The sequence below is a fragment of the Antedon mediterranea genome, chromosome 1, assembly GCF_964355755.1.
Source record: "Antedon mediterranea chromosome 1, ecAntMedi1.1, whole genome shotgun sequence".
NCBI classification, from domain to species: domain Eukaryota; kingdom Metazoa; phylum Echinodermata; class Crinoidea; order Comatulida; family Antedonidae; genus Antedon; species Antedon mediterranea.
In genome coordinates, this window is record NC_092670.1 from 36,544,480 (window position 1) to 36,567,551 (window position 23,072).

At 31.1% G+C, this 23,072-nt stretch overlaps 2 long non-coding RNA genes across 2 annotated transcripts in view; one reads left to right on the forward strand and one right to left on the reverse strand.

The window, feature by feature from the left end:
• Positions 1-8,906: 8,906 nt before the first annotated feature.
• Positions 8,907-23,072, reverse strand: part of LOC140049765 (uncharacterized) — a 54,205-nt gene continuing 40,039 nt past the window's right edge. The window contains exons 5-6 of the long non-coding RNA XR_011845327.1: positions 22,041-22,099; positions 8,907-9,278 (exon numbers count right to left, since the gene is read on the reverse strand). This is a non-coding gene — a long non-coding RNA (uncharacterized lncRNA). The remainder of the gene's footprint in view (positions 9,279-22,040; positions 22,100-23,072) is intronic.
• Positions 15,509-18,006, forward strand: LOC140049760 (uncharacterized). The gene is made up of 4 exons (XR_011845326.1): positions 15,509-15,758; positions 16,310-16,467; positions 16,848-16,932; positions 17,499-18,006. It is a non-coding gene; the product is annotated as an uncharacterized lncRNA (long non-coding RNA).

A 23,072-nucleotide genomic window follows, 5' to 3' on the forward strand; every position in this document is an offset into this window, starting at 1 on the left:
ATTGGTATCACAACGCACAATCCTAATATTAGAAGCAGTGATGAGAGGTACCGACAACGTTATTTTAATTTAATATATTATTAGCATGGTCCTATTTTTTTATCTGTACATAAAGATTTATAGAATATCGGTTACAGAAGTGAATCAAACTATTCTATAATGCATTTTTAAACTTCTATTGTTGGCCTATGTTAAATAGCGCGCGCGTAGGAAAAATATCCGCTTCGCGTACCGAACATCCTGAAAGAAGTGCGTATACGTGCAAAAAGCGTTAACGGTTTTCACACGCGAATATTAACCGATGTACGGTTGACACGGCGTATGATAAACGTTTGAAAACTGGCGTCACTTCTTGTGTTGAATTGTACGCGTGTCTCTCGCTTGGTATCTGGAACTGGTCAATTTGACGTCCGCGTGTGTGTGAACCAATAACATTCATTCCTTTAAACATTTTCAAATACAATTTTCTTTTATCTCATTGCAACGCTTATTGGAATTGGAAAAGATTGCAAGTATGGCCAAAATCAAACGATAAATATAAATATGGAACTCTTTGATCTAAGTAACTCCCCTTTTAAATGAGGTTCTTCTGCTGCTATCAAAGCCTGTATTCATATTCATCACCAGTAGTAGGCCTAGACCTAAGTGACTCCCCTTTTAAATTAGGTTCTTCTGCTGCTATCAAAGCCTGTATTCATATTTATCACCAGTAGTAGGCCTAGACCTAAGTGACTCCCCTTCTAAATGAGGTTCTTCTGCTACCATTAAAGCCTGTATTCATATTTAGCACTCACCAGTAGTAGGCTTACGCTTACAATTTGCATAACGATGTTTATTTGTGGAGCATTGATGGTACGCTTTATTTGTCTTATATTCCCGCGGGTTCATATTTACTATTATTCTATACTTAATGTATATGCATTTGTAACGGCGTTGTTCTCGCATTTAGTAGCACGTATCCATCATTAATGCACATACAAGAACACGCCTTAAATGTAGAAAATAGTCTTTAGTCATTTTAATTACGCCAAGGAAACGAAAATGGAGAATGACGGTTTAATTATGATATGAGAACATTCGCCTGTAGCTCAATTTTAAGTTTACAATCTCCAGAAGACGCCAATTAACAAGGAATATGATCATACATAATGGAACATATACCGTACTTGCTATCAGGTGCTATTTTGATATACAACGTCAAACTGCCTTATACAGAAAGACACTACTGTCAGCAGACACGCATTTCGCCTATATCGTCTGCCGCGTATTACGTCATACAGTGCTTAGAAATTGAGAATAATACACATCTAATTATGTATGTTAATAAGACGTTTGTTGTTACCAACATATTTTTTTTTTCTTAAGCGCTAATTATTGGTTAGGATTGCTAGCGTGAGTCATTGCTGTTTTGTGGGTATTTAATATTATAATCGCTTTTAAATTACTAAATATACTTCTAATACATTTTACTTTTGTTAGTGAAACTTGACATACCATTTACAGTATTTAAATATTTCTTGCAATTGTTGACGTAATGTCTTTATTAATTTGCTGTGACGGTAAAACATGTGAAACTTTTTTAAGCGTTCTACATTTTTATACGCTCGTAATTTAAAATATGTTTTAATTTAAAAATCGAATTTTAATTATTGTTTAATATCATCGTATTCATAATATTTCTTTTTTAAAAAGAATGATAATGATAAAATAGCCTATAATGCAAATTATTATTACGTGCAATAAGTATGGCTTTTGAAGATTTGGCGCCAAATGAAACCATATCAGTGCTGTTAAATTGTCATGTATAGCAATTTTATAACAATTTGGTTAGGTACCACCAGTACATCGTCACAATGAAACAACAACACCAGTTTCTACGCACGCGCGCGTGTACATAACTGCGTGTATTTGGTTATAAATATTCTGTACCGTCCGTACTCGAGCATCAACATGTTTTCATTGAGCATTTTCTTGTGTTTGTACTAAACTAGGCCTACCATTTGCATTTTAATATTACACTGCTGATAAGCCGAGGTATGAAGCTTTTATGTCTTTCGCGTATTATTCTATGATTTAAAGCACATGGGACTGTATCTCCTAAAGCGGTCTACTTTAAAAATATATCATTGCTATTTAAATCGTGAATATATTGTTTTCAACAAATACGGAGTGAATTGCATCATTATTCTACTGTATCGATTATATTTCTTCTACCAGAAAATACGATTCTTCTATGATATCTTAAATTTCTACAATAATTGTTTATAATACAGTATGTGTTACGTATTCGTGACAGTAATAAAGGCCTAGCGTTTTTAAGCGATCTAAGCTATACAAAACGACTTTCATGAGCCTTTTTTATCTTGAACAAGCAATAAAAAAGAAATTACCATTACCATAACAATTTCCAATTATGATGTTCATGGAATCCAACCGAATAATAAAATGAAATGTAGGACTATTGTAACATTAAGAACAATAACGACATTGTATCAAAAACACCGTTAATTCGTTAGATAGATGCGTAACACGCGCGTACATGTGTTGACGCACGCCTGACTATATTGACGCGCGCGTACCTACACTGACGCGCGCGTTCCTACATTGGCGCACGCGTGCCTATGTTTACGCGCGCGTGTCTATGTTGACGCTCGCGTGCAAATGTTGATTATGCATTTTTTGTGCTCCTTTTTTATGCCGATCAATGGGTTTTATTGCCTTGGTATAATGGTGTCACTGACCTTGATATTCGTGGCCTGTGAGGCGTCATTTGTTCATCATTCATTGCGTGATCATGCGAATCACAGGAATTGAATGTAGTTAAGACGGTTTTGCGTCGCCATTATACCATTTTCAACTACAGTAAATCTACCTTATTTAATAAACGTTCGAAATTCTCTAAATTAATTGCAATGCATCGACTGTTAAGTAAATTCATTCTCGGTCAGCTAGTACTACGTAAAACGGAAATAAGACATGATGGAACTATTACAAAAACGATTGCATTTTCCAGAAACTAATACATAGTTAATGTTATGTAATAACCATTTAACTTCCTCAAACATCATGACAAGAATTTATGATTTTTGTATTTAGATAAAAAATTCTAATCTTTGCTAGTTTCCGATCATTTTATGCAAATATGAGTATGTATTTCTTTATGACGTAAAACGCACGCACAAGCAATGATATTATAGTACGGTACGCGCGCGTCAAGATAATGCATTTTGTCAGTGACACTGGTGGTAACTGTGCCTCTAATTTGAGTGATGTTAGCTGTGTGTGCTCATAATCCTAAGTTAATTAGTTTTTCATTTTTGTTAGTAACGTAGTGTTAGTATGGAAAGCAATCGCCGCCAAAAATATTCGATTTGCACATCTATGCCGATTGATTACGATTACTACCATCGGCCCAGCAGTGCACTACTATTAAAGGGTAATTACATTATATGTTCACTGATGACACGTCAACGTGAATCCACTTTATCGGAGCGTATATCCGTGCACTACGTACATTTCGTGCACGTTTACTCAAATTGAAAAGTGTCTACCATATTTTTGGCGGTGATTGCGTTCAATAGTATGATGCTAGAAACTTCTTCTTTCGTGTTTGTATCGTCTTAGGTCTAATTGTTATTTTTTTACAATAGTTATTTCTCGTTTTATGATTCTTACCCATAATACCTCGTTGGTCGTTGATATAGTCAGTAATTTATTTGTAATTTCTATTGATCCGACTGGGATTGTCTAATGATGTTATTTTGACTAAATGCCGGGTATTTAATAGTAATGCATCTCAATTACTGTTATTATGCTGTTGGAATCCTAATCGTCTTTCGTACAATAGATGAATATCAATTTTGTATATTTTTATTGTACGTTAGCACCATTATTCTCGAGGGAAATTAGAGGCAAAAATTAAAAACAGTTTGTAAATAATAATGATATTTGTACAAATAATATTATAGATTGGATTTATATCAAACTAACTATTGTTTTCAATATAGGTTATCTCATATACAATTCTTTTGTAGATTTATTTTTTTTGGGTTAATATTAGCGAATTTCGTTTTACCAACGCGCCACGTGATTACGGAGCTGTTGAGTCTAATAGTCATTCTGGGTGGGCTAATGTTTCTGAGCGTGCGTAAAATGACCTTTTCCTTGACAGCTGGGTAGTCGCATGACGTTTCGCTATTGTTAGTAAAGAGGTAACTTTACTTGAACTGAACAGGAATGAGTTTGATTTAACTTAGAGGGATATCCTTGACGGTTCCAAAATACATATTCACTTCACCTATTGAAAACAACAAAATTAACTTGAAGTTTACTTTTAATATCTTTTCGAAATTGTAGAATATTTTTATATCGCATATGATCTTGTATAATGGTTAGATTCCAACAAGATCGATATTATGGGTTGGGATTCTTAATTCCTTTTTTCAATTAACACGTTTTATTAGAACGTTTCCGATAAATGACGAAAATAGCAGAACCTCAATATTAATTTTCTCAAACTTCGCGTACACTTGTTGGGCACCCAACTACGCATTTTTTTCACTTATAATTTTTTAAACTTAAAGATTAAAACAGTCTTAAATTTAGTGTGAAGTAGATCTTAAAGAGTACTAATAACATTATTCGTTCAATCGCTAACGATTAACTTTCGTGAGAGTGAGATTTTAGTCTTTCAGTTTAAAAATTATCATTTTACTTTAATTATAAGGACATTTTATTACTACTGTACTAAGTCATATATGATGAGTAACTCATATCCTGTATTCTAATCAAATCAAAAAATATAATAAAAATATAAATAATACTTTAAAATATTGGTTTTTTTTCACTCACAATTTAGACATTTGATAATGTTTAACTTACTCAAAAGTACAGGAAACAAAGCACAGAAAATTATCTCGTGATATTTTTTTTTTTAATAGCTAAAAATGTTGAGGTAACATGCGCAGAAGACATGTGTTTCTGTTTTTATCAATTATAATAGAGTAACCAGTTATGTAACACATACAAGGGTCGATATAGTACAGAGAATTTTTCAAAAAATTGCCAAAATATACACTTTTCAAAATACTATTATTATGCAATAATATTCCTATATATGCTCATATAGCGTTATCATCATCTTATAGACGATTAGTAACCATGTCTCAAATAAAAAGGTCGAAATTTGGCCATTTTTTGAAAAAAAACCAGGGAAATTTTCGAAAAATGGCCGATTTTCGACCCTTTTATTTTTTGACATAAATGGTTACTATTGCATAATAAACATGCGCAGAGACAAATAATGGGTTCTGCGCATTTTAATTGTGCTATAGTTACCAGTTTTGACATAAATAGTTACTATAGCATAATAAACATGCGCAGAGGCGACTAATGGGTTCTCCGCATGTAAATTGTGCTATAGTAACCAGTTTTATCGAAAAATAAAAAGGTCGAAAATTTGCCATTTTTTAGAAAAAATCCCTGTACTATAGTACAGGGAAATTTTCGAAAATTGACCGATTTTCGACCCTTTTATTTTTTGACATAAATGGTTACTATTGCATAATAAACATGCGCAGAGGCAACTAATGGGTTCTGCGCATGTTAATTGTGCTATAGTAACCAGTTTTATCGAGAAAAAAAAAAGGTCGAAAATTGGCAATTTTTTGAAAAAATCCCTGTACTTATTATAGTACAGGGAAATTTTCGAAAAATGGCCGATTTTCGACCTTTTTATTTTTTGACATAAATGGTTACTATTGCATAATAAACATGCGCAGAAAGCAATAATGGGTTCTGCGCATGTCAATTGTGCTATAGTAACCAGTTTTGACATAAATGGTTACCATAGCATAATAAACATGCGCAGAGTCGACTAATGGGTTCTGCGCATGTTAATTGTGCTATAGTAACCAGTTTTATCGAAAAATGAAGAGGTCGAAAATTGGCCATTTTTTTGAAAAAATCCCTGTACTATAGTACAGAGAAATTTCCGAAAAATGGTCGATTTTCGACCCTTTTATTTTTTGACATAAATGGTTACTATTGCATAATAAACATGCGCAGAAAGGAATAATGGGTTCTGCGCATGTCAATTGTGCTATAGTAACCAGTTTTGACATAAATGGTTACTATAGCATAATAAACATGCGCAGAGTCGACTAATGGGTTCTGCGCATGTTAATTGTGCTATAGTAACCAGTTTTATCGAAAAATGAAAAGGTCGAAAATTGGCCATTTTTTGGAAAAAATCCCTTTACTATAGTACAGAGAAATTTCCGAAAAATGGTCGATTTTCGACCCTTTTATTTTTTGACATAAATGGTTACTATTGCATAATAAATATGCGCAGAAAGGAATAATGGGTTCTGCGCATGTCAATTGTGCTATAGTAACCAGTTTTGACATAAATGGTTACTATAGCATAATAAACATGCGCAGAGTCGACTAATGGGTTCTGCGCATGTTAATTGTGCTATAGTAACCAGTTTTATCGAAAAATGAAAAGGTCGAAAATTGGCCATTTTTTTTGAAAAAATCCCTGTACTATAGTACAGAGAAATTTCCGAAAAATGGCCGATTTTCGACCCTTTTATTTTTTGACATAAATGGTTACTATTGCATAATAAACATGCGCAGAAAGGAATAATGGGTTCTGCGCATGTCAATTGTGCCATAGTAACCAGTTTTGACATAAATGGTTACTATAGCATAATAAACATGCGCAGAGTCGAATAATGGGTTCTGCGCATGTTAATTGTGCTATAGTAACCAATTTTATCGAAAAATAAAAAGGTCGAAAATTGGAAATTTTTTTGAAAAAATCTCTGTACTATAGTACAGGGAAATCGAAAAAAGGCCGATTTTCGACCCTTTTATTTTTTGACATGAATGGTTACTATTGGATAATAAACATGCGCAGAAAGGAATAATGGGTTCTACGCATGTTAATTGTGCTATAGTAACCAGTTTTATCGAAAAATGAAAAGGTCGAAAATTGACAATTTTTTGAAAAAATCCCTGTACTATAGTACAGAGAAATTTCCGAAAAATGGCCGATTTTCGACCCTTTTATTTTTTGACATAAATGGTTACTATTGCATAATAAACATGCGCAGAAAGGAATAATGGGTTCTGCGCATGTTAATTGTGCTATAGTAACCAGTTTTATCGAAAAAATAAAAAGGTCAAAAATTTGCCATTTTTTAGAAAAAATCCCTGTACTATAGTACAGGGAAATTTTCGAAAAATGGCCGATTTTCGACCCTTTTATTTTTTGACATAAATGGTTACTATTGCATAATAAACATGCGCAGAAAGAAATAATGGGTTCTGCGCATGTCACTTTTGCTATAGTAACCAGTTTTGACATAAATGGTTACTATAGCATAATAAACATGCGCAGAGTCGACTAATGGGTTCTGCGCATGTTAATTGTGCTATAGTAACCAGTTTTATCGAAAAATGAAAAGGTCGAAAATTGGCCATTTTTTTGAAAAAATCCCTGTACTATAGTACAGGGAAATTTTCGAAAAAAGGCCGATTTTCGACCCTTTTATTTTTTGACATAAATGGTTACTATTGCATAATAAATATGCGCAGAAAGGAATAAATGGTTCTGCGCATGTCAATTGTGCTATAGTAACCAGTTTTGACATAAATGGTTACTATAGCATAATAAACATGCGCAGAGTCGACTAATGGGTTCTGCGCATGTTAATTGTGCTATAGTAACCGGTTTTATCGAAAAATGAAAAGGTCGAAAATTGGCCATTTTTTTTTAAAAATCACTGTACTATATAGTACAGGGAAATTTCCGAAAAATGGCCGATTTTCGACCCTTTTATTTTTTGACATAAATGGTTACTATTGCATAATAAACATGCGCAGATGCAACTAATGGGTTCTGCGCATGTTAATTGTGGTATAGTAACCAGTTTTATCGAAAAAAAAGGTCGAAAATTGGCCATTTTTTTGAAAAAATCCTTGTACTTATTATAGTACAGGGAAATTTTCGAAAATTGGCCGATTTTCTACCCTTTTATTTTTTGACATAAATGGTTACTATTGCATAATAAGCATGCGCAGAAAGGAATAATGGGTTCTGCGCATGTCAATTGTGCTATAGTAACCAGTTTTGACATAAATGGTTACTATAGCATAATAAACATGCGCAGAGGCGACTAATGGGTTCTGCGCATTTTAATTGTGCTATAGTAACCAGTTTTATCGAAAAATAAAAAGGTCGACAATATAGGCTGACCCAGGTATGCGGGACATGGTACACCGATTATGAACACATAGAGTGCACAAGCTCTAACGAGCGTTAGAGGCCCTAACAACTCGAAATAATAAGGTGAAAACTTGCTCATTTTAAGTCGTTTATTAAGAAAAAATAATCAGAGAAGATTGATTTGGTGTAATACAGTAGAACATTGTTTACATGAAATATTATGCAAGTTACATTTTCCAATTAAAGAGTATATCATTCTTGTTCAGGGTCGTCATACAAATTTTGAATTACACCGTAATGGAATTGATGAGATAATGAATGGTAATGAAGCTCACTCTATGATGTTTCTCATTCAGGCTTGGGTCGTCGATAAGCAATGAATAAGAAACAAACGAAGTCATTAGAATCACAATATTTATTTGAAAATTTTATCTTTGATGTTTTAACTGCATAATCAGTAACATTTACGTTTATATTACATGTTTTAGTACTATGTATCATGGAAGATAAGGAGTAAGAAACACAGGTTTTAATAGTTTATAAGACTATATAGTAATTATTTATTTATTTTATTTTTTTTATTTTTATTTTTATTTTTTATTTTATAAAAGCAGATTTAAATTAAATTCAATAAGACTAAGTAATTCTTATCAAACACTATATAGCCACCTCTGTTTTTCTTTAAAAGATTGACAAGAACAAAACAATACATCTTAAAATCTGATTACGTGGTGTGTATATTATTATTACCTCTAATTAAAGACCTTTAAATACAGATTATATTGACCAACAACAACTCAACTGGATTGGACACGACATTAGAAAAGAAAATGACGATCCTATACAAAAATACTTACTTTCTACACAACACCGAATGAACAATGAGGTCGGAGGATAACATCAGTACTTGTTAGAGTTGTACAAACAAGTCAACTTGCTAGATGGAACTACATCAGGGCCAGCTTTACCAGGAGTCTATCAGTTCCGATCTAGTATATTACTGACTACTTTGTGTAATTTATTGCAATGTCTGTGGTATGTCACTCTAAAAAAAAAGAATAAAAAAGAAAAACAAATGTTGTGTACACTTAAAAGTAGTATTAATCTAAATGCCAACTTGATGTCAATGGTTACCTACGGAAGCCCGTTCGGGCCACAAGTTAACTATATTTTAAAAGCTGTTATCTGGCGGCCGCCACTTAATTATCTGGCGGCCGCCACTTAATTATCTGGCGGCCGCCACTTAATTATCTGGCGGCCGCCACTTAATTATTAGTACATGTCCCGTTACGTGACATGTACGTGCATTGGGTCCGAGGCGATGTTGCATATGGAACGCCACTTTAATTCTATTCGGCTCTTTTACCATTATAATGGTAACGTATACGTTCGGCTCTTTTAGCATTCGGCGCATTTCTATTCGGCCCATTTACCATTACGTTCGGCTCTTTCAGCATTCGGCGCATTTCTATTTGGCCCATTTACCATTACGTTCGGCTCTTTCAGCATTCGTCTCTTTTTTATTCGGCCCATTTACCATTACGTTCGGCTCTTTTAGCATTCGGCTCTTTTTTATTCGGCCCATTTACCATTACGTTTGGCTCTTTATGATTCGGCCCTTTTTTATTCGGTTCTTTCTGCATTACGTTGGGCTCTTTTAAAATTGGCATTTTTTTATATGGCGCAATTAAAATCTAACCTTTGACATGGGGTCAAATGGAAGAAAATCAACGACTGGAAATGGGTCTATGAAAAGTTTACAAACATTTTATCCTCATGGCGCCAACCATGAGTAGCCAACCGATTAAAGATGTGTTGAATAACCTAAAATTAATTCATCTTTATCAAAATTTTGAGAGAGAAAGGGTAAATTATTATTATTATTAAATGTTAGGCTGACACTAGGCTAGGCCTAGCTAGCCTAGGCCATAAATCAAACCTTGTCTCTCTCAAAATGGTCAATAAGGTGGGACAATTGCAAGTTCTCTAACACATTAATCATGTCAATAAAATGATTAGTCATATTGAAATAGCCTTCAAATTCATTTAATTCAACCAACCAAACACTCTACCATGCTGCATCTATATGTTTTGTAAACTTTTCATAAACTCATTTCCAGCCGTTGATTCTTCCATTTGACCCCCATGTAAAAGGTTAGAATTTAATTGCGCCGTATAAAAAGGGCCAAATCAAAAAGAGCCGAACGTAATGGTAAATGCGCCGAATAAAAAAGAGCCGAATACTGAAAGAGCCGAACGTATTATGGTAAATGGGCCGAATAAAAAAGAGCCGAATGGTGAAAGAGCCGAACGTAATGGTAAATGGGGCAAATAGAAATGCGCCGAATACTGAAAGAGCCGAACGTAATGGTAAATGGGCCGAATAGAAATGCGCCGAATGCTAAAAGAGCCGAATAGAATTCAAGTTTGCTGCCGGAGGCAGCGATGGCGTTCCATATGCAACATCGCCTCTGATCCAATGCACGTACATGTCACGTGACGGGACATGTACTAATTATTAAGTGGCGGCCGCCAGATAATTAAGTGGCGGCCGCCAGATAACAGCTTTTAAAATACAGTTAACTTGTGGCCCGAACGGGCTTCTGTAGTTACCAGATGTCTATTTACATTAAAATGCATATTCAACAACAAAGAAAAAAATGTTGGGAAGGAAAATACCCCTTCAAATATTATAAGCAAATAAGGAAGTATCCTTTTAAAATCATTCATCCAATATTAGGTTGATATTTTTGCAATGCGTTCATGTTAACCTTTATCCTATATAATTTCCAACCGATTTTCATAAATACATTATACAACATCGTGTCCAACGAATAATAGCCGGTGTTTTTATTATGTAAATGATGCACTGATATAGCTCCAATGTATTTGGTATCTAATTATGATATAATAATACAATAATAAAGCATAGTCATTATAGTATCATTATTGATTTCCCACTTCAATGTACTAGAAAAATAAAGATCCCCAAACCCGGATTGAGTACCAATGATTACTTTGAAAATGATGTATTGTTATTATTATTTTTTTTTCTTTACATAGAATGTCTTGTTGCTGTCGATATTTTTAGAGGTAGTTATGAATAAATTATGAATTATGATCCTGTGCATACGCCACCCGCGACATTGATAAAACCTGACGGATCAGCCAAGCATGACCTGTACATTGCAATGGCGTTAGCTTCGCATGTCGTACGCTTTTAGAGAAAGAAACTCACAATAACAGGCGATCGATTTGATCATGTGACGTAGCAGAAGCTCGATTTGGACTGTTATTTACTATGGCATATTTTCTTCAACTGAAGTAGAATCTAAGAAAATTATTCCAAACTAGCACACGATGTGTACCACGTTCGGGAAACACTATATTCGGGCTAAAATCGTTTAACCTAATTTTGTTTTATTCGTCAAAAACTAATTTATAACTTAATTACTGTATTGGTTTTCATTACAGGTGTTAGCTTTTAATCCCGAAAGATATGTATATACCAACTTGCAATACCATTGAGTACAAATTCTAAAATTACGCGCAATTTACTGAATTTTGTCCGTACGTAAATTCAGATTTAAGCTTGGTTCCCACTAGAACGCAACGCAGCGACGTATCAACAAGTGGGAACCGAGGTTTGATTTCACGAAGGCAGGGGAAAACACATGGCCCATTTGCTTACGTTGCGTAGATTGCGTTACGTTGTGTCGCAAGTGAGAACCAAGCTTTAGAGAAGGTCGATGCAAGCTCATTTAACGGATTTAAAACATCATCCAAAACGAGCCTATCAATATTTAATTAAAACTAAAGTACATAGACTTTGCTAATACAAAGATATTAAAATTTCAAGATAATTTACAATGTCTACAAATCATGTTAATTACGCTGTAGTTAATTTGACCCATAGTGCAACGTTGCCAATGTGTTGAGACATTTTACTCCAGATGGTTAGTATACGTCATCGCGTAAGTAGCAGACGACAGGCTGAAGTATGTTGATGTTTTAAGTTGATACAAATACTTACACATGAATTCACGGGTCTGTGGGTATTGATACGATAATAGTTCGTAATAATATGAGATAGTTAAATTAGCAATGCGTCGAAGACTTTACGATTTGTTTAATGAAAATCAATAAAGACTGTAGCTGTGACTGAATCTCTGCTTGGTATGTTTTCATAGAGCGAAAGCGTTTGAGTAGTTTATGACTATGTTTAACACGGTGCTATGTGGTTTATGGGATCATTCCTTTCTAGAAATGGGTATAGAATGAGAAGAACATTGTTTAACATTACCTTATACGACTGTATAGGCTATTTCATTTTAAATCATTGTTTACACTGCTTTATTTTGTAAATTGCTCTGTCAAACATCGTCGTATACAATTGTAGGAGTAAAATTGTCAAGAGAGGCGATGACTGATAGATCCAGGATGGTACTACGATAAATCGCAGTTCCTAAGCTTCGATGAGATAAGTCTTTATGAATCTCTAACAGTATCAACGGCAGCACAAATTATAATACAAAATTGGCACTTCGATATTGGCAGCGATAATTATGATTGATTTTCCAATAATAATCTATGTATTTCGTTAATCGGTATATTTTGAATATTAATATCTGGTTGGCGGCAATACATTTTGATATGCAATTTTTCTACACAGCAAAATTTGAAATTCTAAGCAAGAAAAAAAAATCTTGTTTTAAGAAAAAATTCTTAAAATAAGTATTTTTTTTCTTGTCAAGATTTAAAATTACTTAAAACAAGAAATAATTTTCTAGAAAAGACACATTTTCTTAAATTAAGTTTTGCAATATTCTTGAAAATGCTTATTACAAGAAATATTTTACTTAAAATAAGAAGTCAATATCATTCTCTTCTTATTAAGAATAGTTTTGCTTAAAACAAGATTTGAAAATACTTAATTTGAAAAGTATTTTACTTAAAATAAGAAATCTATATTATATTTATCCCTATCAAGAATAATTTTTCTTAAATCAAGATTGATGAATTATAAAAATTACTTAAAACAATCAATATTTTTCTAGGTAAGACAAAGTTTCTTAAATTAGGTTTCGCAATAGTCTTGAAAATACTTGTTTTGAGAAATATTTTACTTAAAATAAGAAGTCAATTTCACACTACCCTTATCAAGATTATTTTTACTTGAATCAAGATTCGCAATATTCTTGAAAATGCTTATTACAAGAAATATTTTACTTAAAATAAGAAGTCAATATCATTCTCTTCTTATTAAGAATAGTTTTGCTTAAAAAAAGATTTGAAAATACTTAATTTGAAAAGTATTTTACTTAAAATAAGAAATCAATATTATATTTATCCCTATCAAGAATAATTTTTCTTAAATCAAGATTGATGAATTCTAAAAATTACTTAAAACAATAAATATTTTTCTAGGTAAGACAAAGTTTCTTAAATTAGGTTTCGCAATATTCTTAAAATACTTATTTTGAGAAATGTTTTACTTAAAATAAGAAGTCAATATCATATTATCTTATCAAGACTATTTTTGCTTAAATTGAGATTCGCAATATTCTTAAAAATACTTATTTCGAGAAATGTTTTACTTAAAATAAGAAGTCAATATCATACTATCTTATCAAGACTATTTTTGCTTAAATTGAGATTCGCAATATTTAAAAAAATACTTATTTTGAAAAATGTTTTACTTAAAATAAGAAGTCAATATCATACTATCCTATCAAGACTATTTTTGCTTGAATTCAGATTCGCAATATTCTGATTTTGAGAAATGTTTTACTTAAAATAAGAAGTCAATATCATACTATCTTATCAAGACTATTTTTACTTGAATCAAGATTCGCAATATTCTTTAAAATACTTATTTTGAGAAATGTTTTACTTAAAATAAGAAGTCAATATCATACTATCTTATCAAGACTATTTTTGCTTAAATTGAGATTCGCAATATTTTTAAAAATACTTATTTTGAGAAATGTTTTACTTAAGATAAGAAGTCAATATCATACTATATCCTATCAAGACTATTTTTGCTTGAATTGAAGTCAATTCTATTTTAATATTCTGAAAAATACTTATTTTGAGAAATGTTTTACTTAAAATAGATTGTCATCCTTATATTCACACAACGGTAGAGCAGTTAGCACTTCAGTTTCAACTGATGAAAGAATCTGGGTAATCAAACTGTTTGTGCTTTGAATAATCGATTGCACTGCAACCTAAAGAAAATAATATTGATTTAATATTTTTTATATTCAAGTTTTAATATGTTTAAAAACTAAGTTGTGCTTTAGTTGGGGAGCTATGCAGCCTAACAAAAAAAATGTTATTTGTAACAATGAAATTGGTCACAAAAAAATGCAACATAAACTTAGAGTGTATAATGCCTAGGCCTAGTACCCAAGTCCTATAGTTACTATAGCTAATAGTCCTGTATAATAACAGTACCAGCAAGGCCTAGGAAATAGACGTATTTCTCTAATAAAAGAATAGTTTAAAATGCATAATTGTTGTAATTTTAAAGCAAAATGGCTTACCTGTGGAATCTTGTTTCTCTCCTTTAATTTTAGTAGAAAGAAATCAGCATTTTTTATACTATTATCTGCTTGTTCATCCTCTAGTTAGTAGGCCTTCTTGCTGAGCATCAACAAGATAATTAATATTAAACAATCATTAACAGTATAACAATACTAGAATTATCACTACTACTATCGTCAGTTGATAAATCATCCCCGTTATAATAGTTTTTTTCTTCATTAACTTCGTCAGTCTCCTAGTCTAGGCCTAGTTCTACTTCATCCTCAATTGGCATCCTCGTTTTCTCCAGGCATACTTATATACTGATGTTTCCATCGTCAACTGCAGGAGGTTGCCGATTGTTATACTCGTCCTTAAAATGGCGTCTTATGACATGCTTGTAAAACGAATTGTAAATTCCAAAGCTTGCCGGGCAGCGAACCACCAATTCCACATGTTACTCGAAAATTCGGAGTATTTCCATGAATTGAATTATAGTGCCTTAGCAAATAGGGTAGCAAATACTGTACCTACTTCAGTTTACTGGCACCAACTTATCGCTTTTTTTCGGACTGCAACAAACATGTGTCATTATTATTGTCTGTCGTATTACCTATTACTGTTGGTCCAGACGTTTTATAGATTTGCTTTAACCACCTTGGAGGTTTATACCTCCATGCTTTAACGTTGAGCAGTATAATGACCCGCTGAATGACCGTATACATTCTGGGTAAAAGGCCAGCGATAAATTTTTGGTTATAGTTGAAAAACAACACTGTGTGTGGTCGATGACCTAGCTCCCGGCGGGATCATGGCCAACGGTTTTTTAAAGTAATCATTCAAAATCTAGAGTTTGTAAGTAAAAGACACCTTTCATCGCAATTTATATATTAAATGCTTCAATAGGCCTAGTAAGATTAGTCTAATATAATGTCGAAGGAAGACGCTTTGTTGAAGATCCGAGAAATAGATGAAGAAGTGGCCAACATTTTAACAGGTTCGTAGGCCTAATAATTATATTTTAATCTGCCAGCAGTCTAGGCCTAGCCTAGGCTCCTTCCTAGTTAGTAATACTGTAGGCCTGGAACTAGTAGGTCTAGGCTAGCCTACTATGCCTGTACTGACGGACAGGTGTATAGGTTTAGCTTAGCATTTTAGTTCAGACATTGACAGAGGGGACAAATATTGTCGGACCTATTTCAGCTAGGTATAAGGAAGGCCTAATAATAGATAATACAATTATAATGTAACAGTTATTTTGCAATGTAGCCATGAAATATCTACGAAGGATTATATTATATACACATATTCCAATGAAAAATATAATGACATTTAAAAACACTTCTTTATATTTAATTAATTGTACACACTAAGTAATCCCCGAAGTGATCACATCGATATTGAAACTTAATGTTTTTAACTCTAAATTTTTAAAAAAACATACTAAAAAAACAAACAAAAAACATACGTACTGCATAACTAAAATTGTTATATTAAATTTCTTTTTAAAAAACTGTGTTATTTACAATATCTTAAATTATTTGTTAGGTAATTGAAGAAGTTCGAAGGATACTAATTATTACTAGGCAAAGAGGAATGAAATACAAAAGAAAGCTTTTTAAAAAAGTGCTTAGCAAATTTTTCCAAAGAAGAGAATAATATAGTTTATTTTGGTATTTTAAAGAGAAACACCAGTCCTCCATCTGGTAAGTACAGTGTATGTTTTTGTACTTTTATCTATTCATAAATATTTTTATAATGGACCAATGGTAGTGAGGAAAATACGTGTAGTACATATTGTGTACGTATTTTTAACAGCTTGGTTCGACTCAAGCTAGTGTCATGCACTCCTCCCTTTGACAACTAAAATTAAATAAATGACTTATGAATATTAATTTTTGACATATTAATGTTCTCCTGGCCAGCCCACCCTTTCCCCTTCCTTTTACATTGACCACCTACAAAACTGTAGGCTACATTATTAAAAATTTGAGCTACAGTATATCAAGTTTATGTCCATACATTATTCCACTCATTTAAATAAATTTATATAATATAATGTTTTCAATTTGTTATTTTTGGTTAGGTTCAAAGATAACCCATATGTTGTCAAATCTGTCAAACATATTTGTTGGGAAAAACTCATCAAAAAAAGTCTGCCGACCTTGAAGGTATTTAGTGTTTTTTAAAATTTAAAATACAAGTAACATTATGTACATTAAAAAAAAATATCTTAAAGTGTTTTTTTAAAATCAAATTTATCTTAGCTTAAAATTCGAGGTATATACTATGTTTACAATAATTTATTAAAATCAAACAATTAAACCAAATTTACATTTAATTGTATGATTGTTATTATAAACATTGATACAGAATAAAAACATCAATCAGGATTGAGCACCGTTTTGCGTATTGTCTTCCTAAATAGTAATATTAAAAATAAATTTAGACCCTAATAATTTAACTAAAAATAATAGATACAGCCAGGCCTGTCTTTGGGATCGGTATAAACAGGGCAAAGTTTGTGATTAAAAAGTTCAAATGCATATTCCACCCACCCTTATGTCTTATAATGTAAAATTATTCTTACCACCGTTCTAATATTGCGTCATGTTTTTGTGTTTACCGCCCCAGATATAGGACTCTAAAACCACACCGTACCCAATTAGTTGATGATGTTACACATATTTTAAATACAGTAATAACTAAAACTATATTAATCTCTTTTCATTTTTAGGAACATGAATAAAGATCCAGAATCCTGGTCTTCACGCCGATCAGGTAATATGCCGGTATTGCTTTTGGACACAGAAATGGCCTACATTAAAGTTTAGCAAACAATTCTAACTACAAAGAAAGCAAAATTAGATGAGGCTCTAGTTACTCTCCTCTCCACTTTTTACCTTCTGGATTTCGATTATCCAAAATGAAAAGAAGTAGGCCTCACTATCCTTTAACAGTTAGTGATTTGTGATGAAAACACACCTGTACACTTGACAAAGGCTGTTGAATCATCTTTAGTATACATTAATAAATTTAAAGACACCTAATAGTTTAAAGCCCAGGTGCGGGAGAAGAATTTTACGAAATTTGTATTTTACCATTTTAATGTTTTTAAGTTTTCTTTTGATGGCATTTTATTATTAATAAAAACAAGTTTGTTTTAAAGAAGTTGTATATATTATTGTACCTAATGTCATGTAAATTGTAGTTCTTAATGAAAATAACAGTATTGTTAATATTATGTTTTATAACATTCTTAAATTTATTTGTTTAAGTAAAATATTACTTAAAATGAGTATTCATTTATCGTTCTTAAAATAAATTTTTAGTGATTTATATTTTATAGAATTCTTGTTTCAAGCAATTTTTTTCCCAATATAAGTAAGAATTTACGAATTTTAATTTGATAGAATTCTTGTTTCAAGCAATACTTTTCTTAAAATAAGTAAACATTTACTGGTTTTTATTTGATAGACTTCTTGTTTACTTATTTTAAAAAAAGTTTTGCTTGAAACAAGAATTCTACAAATAAAAATCGGAATATTCTTACTTATTTTAAGAAATATATTGCTTGAAACAAGAAAACTAAAAATATAAATCGGAACATTCTTACTTATTTTAAGAAAAATATTGCTTGAAACAAGAATTCTAAAAAATACAAACCGGAATATTCTTACTTATTTTAAGAAAAATATTGCTTGAAACAAGAATTCTACAAATAAAAATCGGAATATTCTTACTTATTTTAAGAAATATATTGCTTGAAACAAGAATTCAAAAAATACAAATCGGAATATTCTTACTTATTTTAAGAAAAATATTGCTTGAAACAAGAATTCAAAAAATACAAATCGGAATATTCTTACTTATTTTAAGAAAAATATTGCTTGAAACAAGAATTCAAAAAATACAAATCGGAATATTCTTACTTATTTTAAGAAATATATTGCTTGAAACAAGAATATTAAAATTAAAAATCGGAATATTCTTACTTATTTTAAGAAAAATATTGCTTAAAACAAGAATTCTAAAAAATACAAATCGGAATATTCTTACTTATTTTAAGAAAAATATTGCTTGAAACAAGAATTCTACAAATAAAAATCGGAATATTCTTACTTATTTTAAGAAATATTTTGCTTGAAACAAGAATTCAAAAAATACAAATCGGAATATTCTTACTTATTTTAAGAAAAAAATTGCTTGAAACAAGAATTCAAAAAATACAAATCGGAATATTCTTACTTATTTTAAGAAAAATATTGCTTGAAACAAGAATTCAAAAAATACAAATCGGAATATTCTTACTTATTTTAAGACAAATATTGCTTGAAACAAGAATTCAAAAAATAAAAATCGGAATATTCTTACTTATTTTAAGAAATATCTTGCTTGAAACAAGAATTCAAAAAAATACAAATCGGAATATTCTTACTTATTTTAAGAAATATATTGCTTGAAACAAGAATTCTATAAAATACAAATCGGATTATTCTTACTTATTTTAAGAAATATCTTGCTTGAAACAAGAATTCAAAAAAATAAAAATCGGAATATTCTTACTTATTTTAAGAAATATCTTGCTTGAAACAAGAATTCAAAAAAATACAAATCGGAATATTCTTACTTATTTTAAGAAATATATTGCTTGAAACAAGAATTCAAAAAATACAAATCGAAATATTCTTACTTATTTTAAGAAATATCTTGCTTGAAACAAGAATTCAAAAAATACAAATCGGAATATTCTTACTTATTTTAAGAAATATATTGCTTGAAACAAGAATTCTATAAAATACAAATCGGAATATTCTTACTTATTTTAAGAAATATATTGCTTGAAACAAGAATTCAAAAAAATACAAATCGGAATATTCTTACTTATTTTAAGAAAAATATTGCTTGAAACAAGAATTCTATTTAAAAAAATCGATAAATTGTTACTTATTTTAAGGCAGATACTGCTTAAAACAAGAATGAAAAAAGCAATTAAATTCTTGGTAAGAATATTGTTCTTAAAGTATTATTTCTTGGTAAGAATAATTTTCTTGATAAGAATTTGTGTGATTCTTGTTAAGAATTTTACGATTCTTGGTAAGCCAAAAAGTATTGAAATACGGACAAGTCAAAATTTACTTGTTTCAAGAAATATTTTGCTTGAAACAAGTTTTTTTTTTCTTAAAACAAGAATCAGAATTTTGCTGTGTAATTATGTAATTTAATTATGACAGAAAAAAAAATATTTCTGAGATACAACTCATTAAGTTCTCGTAACTTGGATATAAAAACTAATGTTAAACAGAACGACTGGTATGGGTTACTGCAGGATAATTGTACTGTAGGCTTCCAAAATGTATGTCCTAACGTTTTAAGGGTTTCCTATGCTTTACGCGTGTTATGTTATGTTAAGTTTGTGCTGAGAGATAGTGAATTTACTTTCAGACAATTGCATTTCATTTTATGGCATTTTGTCACAAAAAACGCCTCATACGCGCGATTACATCCCGCGTTGTGGATTTTGCTGGATGTGATAGTTCGAGGAGGAATCAATCAAATGTCTGATTCGGCGTAGTCTTCTGTAAATACATCTACTTCAAAAAGCATAATATTTCAATAAATGTAGTCTGTAGTACTCAATGACGTCACACGGAATCGTGTATTGCATCCTAGACTTCATTATTGGCGATTCGTGTACTAAGCATTCGAGATTGCCCGGAATAACGATCCTACTTCAGTATATAATTACAACGTGAGAGGATCATTATCTTCGACAACGTTAGCAAAATAACGATACATATTCGACTCCGTGTCATTCAACAGGCATATGAGCAGCAACAAACCGAAATTCAAAATTTGCATACAAAAATAGTTTTGAAGAGAAATGATATTTCACTACATATTTCTCTATTTTATAAAAAAGGTAATTATTTGTGAAGAGCTATTTAGGCTATGACGTCACATATCGCGTTGCACTGATTGAGTTTAGTCGTCAGTGACTGCCTGCTGTATCGTATTAAACTATATTATTTCTTAATTCATACCCATACTCATGCGCACTACACTAGAATACAAGTCTTAAGAAAATCGTTACAATATAGCCTTTCATTTTGTGAAACAAAATAAGATTACAGTTTTGAAAGATAAAATGTTAATTTTGGTTTAACAAATTTAAAAAATGGTCAATAAAATCAGACTTTTAATAGGCCATTTTGCAGTTTTAATGAAGTTAATCACAAGATAATCATTTTACTTATAAAAAGACACAAAAAAAAACCCCAAAACCGGAGGACAATATAATTATCTTTAATCATTTCTGTTGAAAAAAAAAACCAATTCTGGGAGGACGGGTCATTTATGCGATAACCAATAAGAAAAAAGTGCGTTACATAAAATTCAGTTCAATTCAACGGTAAGATGATATGCAATGGTTCTATTCAGTCACCTAAAAATATACTTTTCTTTCACATGATCGATAAATGATTTCCGTATTTTAATAAGAAATTATTTGAAGGTAATAGGAGGGTTATAAAACAAACAATGAATGTTGAGAGTCAAAAGCTTAACAAAAATCTTCCCCGTTTAATACATAAACATCTATTATATGTTATAATATCAATGCAAGTGCGAACAATAGAGATATTGCCATTAGAGACAAACGGCTTCAGTTTATCTTACTGTAAATGGTAATGATCAAAATTATAATATTGATGACAAGATATTGTTAATGTCATTTTAATATTTCATAAATCAGAAAGATGTCAATGGAGATTTATAATTTCAAAAAGAGGAGGGATTATACTATGATGGCAAAGGTATGCTTTTAACTGAGTAAGTTTACATCTTTGAAACCGCAAAGAAATGAAAGAAATGAATAAAAAAAATAATCACTTTATGAAATTTAAAACCATAATAAGATAACCATACTCTACTAAATACTGATGCAGAATAAAAACGACAGAGATGGCGCTGATACAAAACGAAGACGATGTTTACGATTTATAAAAAAAATGTGTTTTTTGAAACGGCCAACTCAGTTATCGTGGCTCATTCAAAGATACCCGTCCGTAAAGCTCTGTGTACACTATCAAACTAGTTTGGCAAAAAAGCGTGGTGTGCCCAAATATGGTAGTGGTATGCTTAAATATGGTAGTGATATAACATCATCATGTCTATATATGAGCACGTCACATTTGTTTGTCACATAACAGTTTGATAGTGTAGACAGAGCCTAAGGCACCTACTAATACTTAAAATAATTATACTTTTAAACACTTACATCATCATATTGAAACTGAGCATGGCCATTTCTTTGTGCATCACGCATTTCAAATGTACCTGAAAAAATATAAAATATTGCAGTTACAATCTTAAAATTGTCAGAGAATAAATATAGAAGTCAAATTCTTTTATGTTTAAAATTTAAATCAATAATCTGGACACATTGGTAAAGCCTAGAGCTCTTTCTACACTATTTAAACTAGACAAAACAAGTGTGATGTGCCCAAATATGCTAGTGATATGACATCATCAAGTCCATATAAGGGCACGTCACATAAAGTTTGATAGTGTAGACAGAGCTTTAAGAGTATCAGCTCTGCAGTTATTTTTTTACAAGACAATTACAAAATACAAGAGAATATTATTCTGTGCTTGTGATGTTTTTGGAAAACTATTTTAATAATATATACAGCAAAATAAAATAGGACGAGCCCATAAAATAATAAAATAAAATAGATTTCACTGACAGACATTTACACAAAAAATTCCATTTAATCTAAATATGTTCATATTTAGCCACCTGCTACGCAAGCATATCGATTTTTTAATAAATAAATTTGTTACTACAAACACTGAGTCGCCTTGTCGTTGTAAAAAACAACATGACCTCATATGTATATACAGTATATATCTTTATAATTAGCTTCATGTTTCGTCATAACTAATTAGTCAATCTATATCCAATTATTTTTTCCAACTATCTGACTTATAAAATACATTGTAATGGCAATCTGTTCGTATCGAATTAATTATTATTAAAATTATATTAATATATATTACACACACGATGCACTTTTCAGAGAGATTTTTTTATTATTGATTTTTTTGTGTAATCTATCACACCCTGATTTTAAAGTGACGTCATAGATGATTATATTTAAAAAAATATTTTTTGTGGTTCATTATCACCTTTATTCATTAAATGTTTCATTACATAATTTCTAAAAATGTTCTACCCTTTTTAAATTTTTTCTGTTTTTCCCCTTATTAATATCATTTATACTTTTAACCTTTAGTATCACACCAGTAG